This window comes from Sander lucioperca, chromosome 7 (genome assembly GCF_008315115.2).
Source record: "Sander lucioperca isolate FBNREF2018 chromosome 7, SLUC_FBN_1.2, whole genome shotgun sequence".
In the NCBI taxonomy this organism is placed as follows: Eukaryota; Metazoa; Chordata; class Actinopteri; order Perciformes; family Percidae; genus Sander; species Sander lucioperca.
Genome location: NC_050179.1, coordinates 1,333,538 through 1,344,781, shown reverse-complemented (window position 1 = coordinate 1,344,781; position 11,244 = coordinate 1,333,538). Strand labels below are relative to the sequence as shown.

Genomic DNA, 11,244 nt, shown 5'->3' with positions numbered 1-11,244 from the left:
TCTCATCCCATCAGACGTTTCTCCCCTCTAATCCCATCGCAGGATCCAAAGCCACTAAAGTGAAGCAGCTAAACGGTCAGCAAAGCTCCTGAACTCACACTGCAGGGGGTGGACTGCACACAACCCAGCAGTTATTAGACAGCGCGTGCACTCGAATAGTCACTGCACTGATGTTTACACATCCTGATTGTGTTTATGTAGCGCTTGAATCGGAGAACTTAATCTGGTGTCCGTTTGGACAGCAAGAATGGTTGACTATTCAGGTGATCACTTGTCTCCTTGGGTCTGATCTCCTTCCAGTCCTAAGCTATTTATTCATGACTCTGTGAGACTCCAGCACACAGGATAGCACTGCATCTTTAGATACAATTCAATATAGTTTTCACATGTTAAAGTCTCTGGCGGATCAGTGTAATTTCATAGTGATCATCTTTAATTTCAGGCTTTATTATCGCCTCATCTAAATTCTTCTACTGTAATCTACGTGTCACTGATTCATCACGCTCTGCATTCCGAAAATATTTTCTCAGATTTGACATACCTATATGTTTCTGTCCTTGTCATGCATTTTTGTGGGTATATTCATGCTGTTAGCTTGGTGTCTTTTTCTCATTCTGTGTCTCTCTTGTCTCCTGCAGGGCTTAAGTGTGTCCTATCCCGTCCTGTCTGGCTGCCCCTGGCCCTCCTTGTCGGGTCTAACACCCCCTCCCACACACACACACACACACACACACACACACACACACACTTGTAATCTGTCTGTGAGTTGTCCTGTCCCAGCCCAGCATAGCAAAACAAGAGCACACCCAGGAGTTAATCTGGATCATGACGGTAATTACTGCCCGGGTGTCCAGCCTGTACGAGGGTGCAGGGAGGGTGGGGGCTTGAAGAGGAGGGAAGCACTTGTCCACTAAGGGAGGAGTCAAATAGGCAGTTCTTCTACCCACTGACCTTGGAGGAGACTTGGGAGGGAGGGAGGGAGAGAGAGAGAGAGAGGGAGGAACGAGAGAAAACAGAGAGGGAGGCAGAGCAGATCCAGGCATTAGCATACTGACAGAGTTCCAGCACTGCAGATCTCTCTCTCTCTGTCTCTTGTTTTTGTTTTTTAGTCTGTCTGTAAAAGACAGGAAGACAAGGAGAGCAGGGAGGAGGACGAGTGTGAAACAAATCCTGTGTGACGGATGAGAAAGGAGGATATCTGCCTTTTTCACTGGTCCCAGCACAGAATTCAGAAGCCACTTGTGAGTAGACTGTCATTCACTGTGTGCGTGCGTGCGTGCGTGCGTGCGTGCGTGCGTGCGTGCGTGCGTGCGTGCGTGCGTGCGTGCGTGCGTGTGTGTGTGTGTGTCACATCTCAGGAATGTATGGATGCAATAGGAAGAGGTTGTCAACCAGAGCAGGCAGGGATGTCTTTTACACTGTTTGTTATTGTAACTAAGGTTAACAGTTTGTTTTCTCCATCGTGGAAGTGACTGAGCTTGATACAGTTTAGTTGTAGACATTTGTGTGCTGTATGTAAAGTATCTGTGTGTGTATGTGTGTGTGTGTGTCTGTGTGCACTTAGCCACCATAGCACGCACTGTTCCTCCAGCTGCCTGTCAGAAACAGACATTCCTGTGGTTTGATGACGGTGAAGGAGATAAAGTCTTTTAGCGACACGCTACGACAGCGTCCATTACGGCTGTATTTCTTATTGCAGTAGGAGGATGTGGTCCTCTCCCTCCTTGTTTACCAGCATGGCTTTTTTTTTTTTATTATTATGCAACGCTCTGCATGCCGCGTCGTTACACAGCATCAGAGTTGCTGCCTATGAATCAATGGCAGCTGGATAGGTTGGCTTACAGAGACACTGCAGCAGCCAGGCATCTTCTGCAGCATCCAGCTATGTGCCAACTGGCACCGCTGTCCCCCAGGGATGTCACTGGTCCTCACTTTCAGAGTCTCACTTGTGTGTATGACTTTGAACACAGAGAATGGAGCGGTTGCAGTTTGACCCAAACACGACACATTTCTCATCCAATGCTCTGCTGCTCTATCATCTTTTTCTTCTCTTTTAATGTCCAGTGGTGATGATGTCATTGCAGCTCCTTCCCCCCACCTCTCTCCCCACACACACACACACACACACACACACACACACACACACCTCTTCTCTCCCATCATTATTGCAGGTTATCTTTGCTCTGTAATTGGGTCATTTTCTTGTTTCTCCGTCAGTCGCTGGTGTCAGGAAAACACAGCAAAGAGTGGGAGACGGGGTTGTAAGAGCTCGATTTCCGAGCTAGAGGTGCAGAAACAAAAGGTTGTGAGATAAAGGTTATATTTTGCCCACACGTGTACGCCATGAGCAAAACACATCTGACGTAACAGAGAGGAGGAGTGGAACCTCGGCGTCGTCTGTTGAAACAGATGACCAAGCAGCTGTGGGAGACAGGAGTGAAGGTTAAGGAAGGGTAAAGGAAAGAATATGATGGTGGGGTATTTTTACCCCTGGCTAGTGCTGCCCTACTTGCTGCTGCGTGACGCAGAACTATATTTTCTCTGAGGTTAGAACCAAAAGTAGCAGCTTTCATTGCACCAACGCACAGTGGTAGGGCTGCTTGATTATTATGGAAAAAAAATCATAATCACAATTATTTTGGTCAGTATTAAAATCACGATTATTTAACACGATTACTCATTGACTTTTGGAAAGATGTTGCATTTGTTGAACTTAAAAAACAGTAGAACAGTTAAAGAGCCCCTATTATACTCCTTTTCGGCGTCATATTTGTACTCTACACACTAGAATAGGTTTACATGCTTTGATGTTTAAAAAACATATTATGTTTCTCATACTTCCCATTGCTTCAGCTCCTCTGCCTGAAACACTATGGGCCCTATCTTCCACACAGCGCGGCGCAAAGCCCGACGCAAGTGTCTTTTCTATTTTAAAGGTGCTCTAAGCGATGTCACGCGTTTTTTAGGCTACAACATTTTTTGTCACATACAGCAAACATCTCCTCACTATGCGCTAGCTGCCTGTCCCCTGAACACACTGTAAAAAAAAAACGCAGTCTCTGTAGACAGCCCAGGCTCCACAAACGGCAACAAAAACAAACTGCGCCAACCTGCATCACGAAACATAACAAACAGTGTTCCAGCCAATAACCGACAAGAAGGATTTGGGGGTGGAGGTTGGGGGGGGTTAGTGCGAGGTAGCACGGAAGGGAGGGGGAGGGGACGGGATGAGGAGGAGGGAGGGGCGAGCTAGCCTCGTTTTGTTTGAAAATACTTTGAACGTCAACAAGAAGTGCCGTCACCCAACATCGCTTAGAGCACCTTTAAGACCGCCCAACGCCCACGTCGTTTAAATAGAAAATGCACCTGCAACCATCTTTGCGCCCATGGGTGTGCTGGTCTTACATTGAGGTGTGTTCAGGTGAATTCTTGGCGTATTGCTATCTTGAGGCAGCGGGAAGTGATCGCGCCATTGACAAACAAAAACCTGGTCTAAAGTCAATAGCGCAGCATTTTTTTGTTTATTTTAACAGCGCATATGCGCCTAGGCTTATGCACAGCACACGCTCGCTATGCTTGTTACACACGCGCACACACACACACACACAGGGAAGCGCAGCAGCACACAAACAAAGATGACACTCTGATTGGTTTATTGCATGTTACTCCCAAAACACACCTATGAATTAATGAAGACACAAATTACAACCCTTTTGAACCATGCGCCCGGCGCATGGACCTTTTTTTCCGGCGTCAAACTAGCAAAAGTGGATTTGGACACGCCCTAAACGCACCTGCGCTATGTGCTTCATGCCGTTGCTTAAAGGCTGATTTATGCTTCTGCGTCGAATCAACGGCGTACCCCCACAGAACCCTCTGCATCGGCGCGAACCCCTCTCCGAGCCCTTCGCCGTAGCTCGACGTACACCCCAAAAAATGTGTAACTTCACGTTGAGGCAACGCAGACTGCAAGGACTGTGATTGGTCAACTCGTCCTGTGTGTTGCTAGTCGGTGTTTCAAGCAGCCTACTGTGGGGGGTAGCAACATGCTAGTTCACTGACATAAGCTTTGCAAAAAAACTTAGACATATTTTGGTTACAATGACGGGGTTATCCGTTTGTAAAGTGTCTATATGTCAGTAACGTTTTGAAAGTAGCACTTCGCCAGCAAGCAGTACTTTGTGGGCAGTTGTGCTAAAGTTTGTTTGCTAACATAATATAAACTGGCTAGCAGAAACCTCGCAACTAACCTCAGACTTATTTTCTGGTTACAGTAACTAGGTCAATGGATTTTACTGTGTCTATTTCTCGATACTTTTTACAAAATCTAAGCAAGAAAAGGCCAAACAAATAAGATTAATATTTTAGCATGACAGTCTATGGGTTTTGCCATTCTGAGTACCGTTTCGGTGGTGAGCGACAAAGACACAGACTTATCACCCCCTAGCGTTATGGCGGTGAAATGCAAAGCAACCCCAACGCAGAACTCCGAAAGGTCTCACGACGCTGTAGGAGCGAAGCCGTAGCTACGGCGTGGAGTTGACGCAGAAGCAATAAACAGCCTTTACATCGTTAAAATAGGGCCCTTTGTCTGAGCTTTTGGCCTTCCTGAAAAGCCCAGTCTGCTCTGATTGGTCAGCTGGCCCACTCTGTTGTGATTGGTTAACCAAATTCAAACTAGCCACTGGGCAGTCTGTGCTTGCTCAGGCAGCACCTATGGGCAGCACATTTGAAAAACTGGGCTGGTTTTCTCAATCAGTGACATCACTAATTGAGGAATTTCAAACAGAAATGTGGGCGAGCCGTTTTCAGGCAGTTGAGAAAAAGTGCTGTCTGTGGGAGAGAAAGCTCCATTTGGAGTGAAATTTCTTTAACTTTACACATCTATTACATACCCCAAAAACTGTATATAGGGGCTCTTTAAACAGATGTACAGTGTAAGCACCTTGAACTGTGAAATATCCCTTAATACTTTTCCCATTTAAACTTTTTTTTTTCATTCAGAACCTAGACAAAATAAGAGTCTACTTGCAAAACGTGCAACACGCATAACTCTGGCTTACACAAACTCTTTCGCCTCCTGTCACCATCTCTGTCTTCCCGGTCACTGTGCAGGTTATCTCTGTCTCCCTCCCCACCAGGCTCTACTGTATCAGAAGACACAGAGTGATATTGTGCTGTGCTGAGTAGGAGGCAGCGCTCATGTGATGTTCAAAGGGGGGAGGTGAATAGCTGTCATTCATAAGAGGGTGCCCGTTTGCTCGGCAGCTGCCCTCCGCTCCGACTTCAGACACTGATCCTGCCAGTCAGCTGCCACCGGCCTTCTTCCACAGCCGAACTGTTGTCCCCTCGACCACAGGGTCTAACAAATTAAACATGTTTATTGTCCTGTGGTAAGAGGTGTGGCAAATGGGATTAAATCCATGTGATGAAGAGAGAATATGCTCTTACAGTGTTAAAATCAAAATATCTGAGTAGAAATTGTTATTTATGCACAATTACTTATTTACTTTAGCCTTTATTTCTCCAGAAAATGTTTTTGGTGTCTGATAAGGACATGTCATCTGTGAAAGTAGAGATATATATGTGGAAAGTTGATTACTATACTAAATTCAAAGCAAGCAGGAGAATCATTGTAGATTTTTCATTTAGTAGAATGTAGTCTTAAAACTAAAAGAAATACGGTAATCAAGTGTTCAAAATGCACACTTTTGCACACTATATGTAGTTCAGTGGCAGAGGTATTTTGTTAAACTTTATAAAGCGGTCCGGAATGCTGCATCTGATCATCTGACAGCGCTAATCCCTGTTGGCAGACACTGGATCTCTCTGCACTGCTGTCCTGCAGACCTCAGCCTCTGGATGTTTTCAGAGCAGTCAGCAGCAGCAGAATGCAGCTCTGGCAGGACAAGCCAGGCATCTGCTAGTGCGAGTGTGTACATGGGGAGAGGAGACTTCTGCAGCATGAACAGTGAAACCATTTCCACGTAGTGCATTTGACCCATCGCCTGCACCAGAACTGTACATTTATAAATGAATTGCTCTTGGAGGTGTCCACAAGTGCAACAACAGTGCAGAAAGAGGCAAGTTGGAAAGTGTGTTTGTCAAACCCTTCATATGGAGTGAATGAGAAAGGGCAACACATTCATAAATATGTTTTTCTATGCATGTACAACACATGCAGTCCTTGTACAGTCCTTTTACATTCCAAAGTGCTGCAGAATTGGTGTTTTTCTTTTGAGCTGTACGATAATCAGCAGATAATCCTGTTAAGCTATTATTTCTCTAATAGCTTTGTTTTGATCAGCAGATGGACACTGCAGGGGTGTATTTTGTCTGGTCTGACTGTTCCATTGTACAACAGTGTTGACTGCACAACTGACCTGCACAGTATTGTTTATGATATGTAATTAGTCTTTTAGTGTCCTAAAAATGTTGCTTTTGTTAGATTTCCTGGGTATTTGTGGAAGTAGATATTTTATTGTTGTAGCACAAAGTATCATTGCTGTGATCCCTGTAGACCCAGTGTGGACTTTAATTTAACAGTGCTCTATAGATCATCTCAAAACTTCTGTTTCTAATGACATCTAAGGAACAGTCTACTTTGAAACAGAGTTAGAAACATTCTCAGCATCTCCGTCCATCTTGTTTTCATTTCATCAGACAATTTGCTACCCATCATAAACGACTGCACGAATACAACATTGAGCATTTTAATTCTCATCTGAAGCAGATTATCTTGGGTCTGTGCATGGTTTATGAAAATTCCATCCTATTTAAAGGAGAATTCCTGCCAATTTTTCCGTTAATCTTGATCGCTATAAATATGCGTGTACTTTCGATTGAAAAAAAAAACGACCCGAATCGGTGCAGGCAACACGGAGTAGCTGCAGCTACGTGTACGAGCTTCCACTGAGCTAAAACGGCAGTTGTCGGGGCAGGTTTTAGAGTGCCTTTGTGCCTCTTAACAGACATAAAATGCAATTAAAATGTCTGTGCAACATGAACAGGGCCCTTACGTGACAACAAGATGCGTTTTCAACTCAGACATTGTTTAAATTCACCTACCCTGTCTCGATCCTGCCGGTAGGAAGCTCACCCTGTTAGCTGCTAGCTGTTAGTTGCTAGCTGCCATCTGTGATAATTATCATGCAGCAGTTCCGTGTATATTTGTAGCTTATCCATTTTGTGTGTGATCAATCTGGTGTTGGTAAGTAGGAGGCTTGGCAGTGTCGATTTGTGTGGGAGTTCCCTTAGCCGCGCTAGCAGGCCCGACCGGGCATCCTTGCTTCTAATTTCTCCCCACCTTCGTCGCCTCCCGCTCCCGAAAACAATCCAGTGAGCGCCTGGTGGTCTGGCTATGTCCTCCAGAGGACAGGTCATGCCTTTGCGACGAAAACTTGAAGTTTATTACACCTCAAAAATAGGTAATTGAGCACTGTAGTGGTTATGACCATATCAGATACTATGTAACTACATGGAAACGGGCCAAATGATGTCTGTGGCTTGCACAGTGATAGTGTTAGAGAAGGCTAGCTGTTGTACACTTCTGTACCATTTTACACACTTCTCTGCTGTTATTTGTTGTTGTATGTCTTTTTTATAAAATGAAAATCTAATAAAGATATCATTAAAAAGAGAAGGCTAGCTGTAGTCTCGCACTGAAGTCCCGGTGTAGCAGGAAAAGGTAAACAGTGTGCAGATCGCTCCGAGAAGCAAGGATGCCGGTCGGGCCTGCTAGCGCAGATAAGGGAACTACCACACAGATTGACACTGCAAAGCCTCCTACTCACCAACACCAGATCGATCACACACAAAATGGATGAGCTACAAATACACACGGAACTGCTGGGTGATAATTATCAGAGACGGCAGCTACCAGCTAACAGCTAGCAGCTAACAGGGTGAGCTACCTACCGGCAGAATCGAGACAGGGTAGGTGAATTTAAACAATGTCTGAGTTGAAAACACATCTTGTTGTCACATAAGAGCCCTGACATTTTAATTGCATTTTGTGTTTGTTAAGAGGCACAAAGGCACTCTAAAAGCCCCGACAACTGCCGTTTAGCTCAGTGGAAGCTCGTACACGTAGCTGCAGCTACTCCGTGTTGCCTGCACCGATTTGGGTTGGGTTTTTTGCAATCGAAAGTACATGCATATTTATAGCGATCAAGATTAACATAAAAATTGGCCGTAATTCTCCTTTAACAACTTATTTTGGCCTTCATGTTCCTCCTGAGCTGGAAGTTAGAGTTGTATCTTAACTCATCAGCAGACAGTGAAACACAGTGTGTTGTGGTCAGCATACAATGAAGGACCACTGGCTAAAATAGAAAAGAAAACTAAAAGGGTTGAAATCTTTGGACTGAGCTCTGTTTTCTGTGCTGCAGCCTAGATTCAACACCTCTTCGGATAATTTGTCAACATGTGTTGTTTCTTTTGAAAATATCTGAAAACATCACTGTGTGGGTTTGATTTTGGATATGAGGCCATTTAAAAAAAAAATAATAATCACAGTTGGAAACACTTTTGGGGTTACTTTCTGGTATCTGGCAGTCAAAACAGTTGGTTAGGGTTAGCAGCCAATAAGTTAATGAATTTAGCAAGTACAGAATTTTATTGATAACGCTCTATGAAGAGCTTTTCAGGTTGTATATATTTACATAAATTAATATAAAATGATAGATAGTATAAAATGAAGATTCCTAACAAATCAGAACCAGAAACGAAAAAAAAAAAAAAAAAAAAATCATAACTACTGGAGATATTTTAAAGAACTGACAGTTTTCTCAGTTTTTAAAAGAAAATAACAGCTTTCCATCAATATAAAATAGTGGCCTGATGTTTAATTAGGAGCTGTATGCTCACGGGACTGTCCAAGAAACATATGGACACCACATGTGATACACTGCTGACTTCTGTATCTGATTTCTGTTAAAATACACATGCAACATCCACAGAAACACTGTGGATATGACAAACATGTTTGATTTAGAACAATGACACACACAGGCAAAAAAACATGAACCATGACTGTGACTATACAATGCCCTGTGTGAGAATGCTTGTGCATGTAAAGTCAACAAAGACACGCAAAAAACATTCTAAGCCGATTGGAGTTTTTCTCTCAGAGGCTGGGGTGTTTCTAATAGACAAAGACACATCTGCTGTAGTTTAGATCACAGTCTGTTGAAGAGATCCAGTTCCAATACATCTCCTACTAGTCAGATGTGTTGTCTGCTACCCGCATGTCCTTTGTTTACACATGATCACCCAAACCTATTTCAGATATGGGGGGGCCTTTGGCAAGAAAGAGGTCGGATGGCAGTATGGCTTGAAGAATGTGGCAGGTTTGGGCACATTTGTAAGTAATGAAAACATTGACACAGTAATAGATCATTTCATCTGACCTCCATGCTAACTCTAGAACATAAACTAGTTTACGCAGTGTAAAATGAGAACAAGCAGCCCTTAGTTATACAGTAGTTAGCCCAAATCTGACAAGAGGCTGGTAATATTTCCCAGGTATCCAAAACTTCTCGGCTCTATACAGTAGCCTTAATCCTCCACACTTGGCTGGCACACCTTGGCGGGACTCTCCATGAATGACAAGGCAAAAGCCACCTGTAGTCCAAAGCTAGCAAGTGCTGTTTCTATAACTAGGGTTGATTCTCAACAAAAATCTCCCAAATCTGGCAGCTATGGGACCGGTGCCAGTGTTGTTTCAAAGTCTGTATCACCATCGATTTGTTTGCCCCTTTACCTTAAGAACCTTACCCTAACCCCAATCAATTGTGGCTGTGACCCTTAATCATAACCTAACCCCACCACGAAGGGCAGCACTACAGGAAACACATGGAGGCAGCAGAAAGACTGTGACACAAAACCAGCTCACATTTGGTCCTTTGGTGCTAAAACACAGCCGGCTACACCAACATTCAGCTCAGTTGGTCCAAATCTGCTACCTGGGTTACATTCAATTTGGTCAAGTTCTGTGAAGTTTCAGCAGACTGATTTTCTTGTTTATTTAGGATGTCCTATTGGTTGGTAATGATGAGAATGTGCATAGATTGATATCAATGTGAGGTGAATATATGGTTACTCACCAAACAAATTAACCAGGTTTCAATTAATTATTAATGAATTGTATTCATTAAAACCGTACTGCTCAATATTTTTTATGTTAGCAATGGATCAGTAGCCAAGTATTTTTATGCGCATTTTATCTTATCGCTTTAAAGCTGTATGGAAAAAAATTATATTTTATTATTAATACTTTTTTACACTAGCTTGAGGTGGTTTTTGCCAATGTCAAAAAAGAGTTGATGCGTTAAATGAGATATGGAGATTATTTTGCCGAATATGTTCTGACATAGCGAACATTTAACTCACATGATTGATCAGCTGTCGGCACCTTCTCGAAAATTCCCATACCGTGTCTTTGTCTCTGGACAGTGTATGACTGTGTGTGTGTGTGTGTGTGTGTGTGTGTGTGTGTGTGTGTGTGTGTGTGTGTGTGTGTGTGTGTGTGTGAGTGTGTGTGTGTATATATATATATATATATATATTGCTGTCTGTGTGTTGCATCAATCTGTACTGTACATGTAGCCTACTTTATGTGAGCACAGGTAAAATTGCATAAGTGTGTGATTGTGCTTATGTCTGGAGTAGGTCAGCAGGGAGTAAAGATCAGAGGCTTACGGGCAGAGAGGCAGAAAACAGGATATGGCAGCGCTGAACATGAGAAGAGCGAGAAGGAGTGAGTTACACGCCTCAACACATACACAGACCAGGGGGTGTTGGCATTAAGTCAGACATGGGGTCAAAAGTTCATAAATAACTGCAACACACATTTGGACAAATGATGTATGTCCACGCAACAGAGAGGGAAGCGAGTCCCAACTGGACTTCACTGCAGCTGTCTCCCTGGTTCTTCTTCCCAATCCCACCAGGATCAACTTTCAGACGGGCGGTGTGTCAGTCACACAACAACCAGAGTCACCAAATTATAAAACAAACTTTCAGTAGTAATACTATAGTAATAATCAGATTGATAAATATCACTACTGAGCTAATATCAGTGGTTTTGACACAATCATACCAATAATACTATGTATTGTTAGAGACGCATGTCTCTGAAGCTGCCTTCAAACAAGTAAACCAAAAAAACTTGGAGGAAAGAACATCAGCGTACGTATTTCGCAACTTGTCACCTTTGGAATATGATAAACATGACCTCACTTA

General features: G+C 43.4%; 1 protein-coding gene across 6 annotated transcripts in view; it reads left to right on the top strand.

Moving 5' to 3' along the window:
* The first annotated feature begins 1,005 nt into the window (after window positions 1-1,005).
* The window catches only part of mical3a (microtubule associated monooxygenase, calponin and LIM domain containing 3a), a 121,313-nt gene continuing 111,074 nt past the window's right edge, over window positions 1,006-11,244 (top strand). For 4 of the 6 annotated variants that reach the window (XM_036003447.1, XM_036003446.1, XM_036003443.1 and 1 more), the window contains exon 1: window positions 1,006-1,241. The gene's annotated coding sequence lies outside the window, so the exon portion shown is untranslated. The remainder of the gene's footprint in view (window positions 1,242-11,244) is intronic. The other 2 variants (XM_036003444.1, XM_036003445.1) reach the window with 1 other exon arrangement.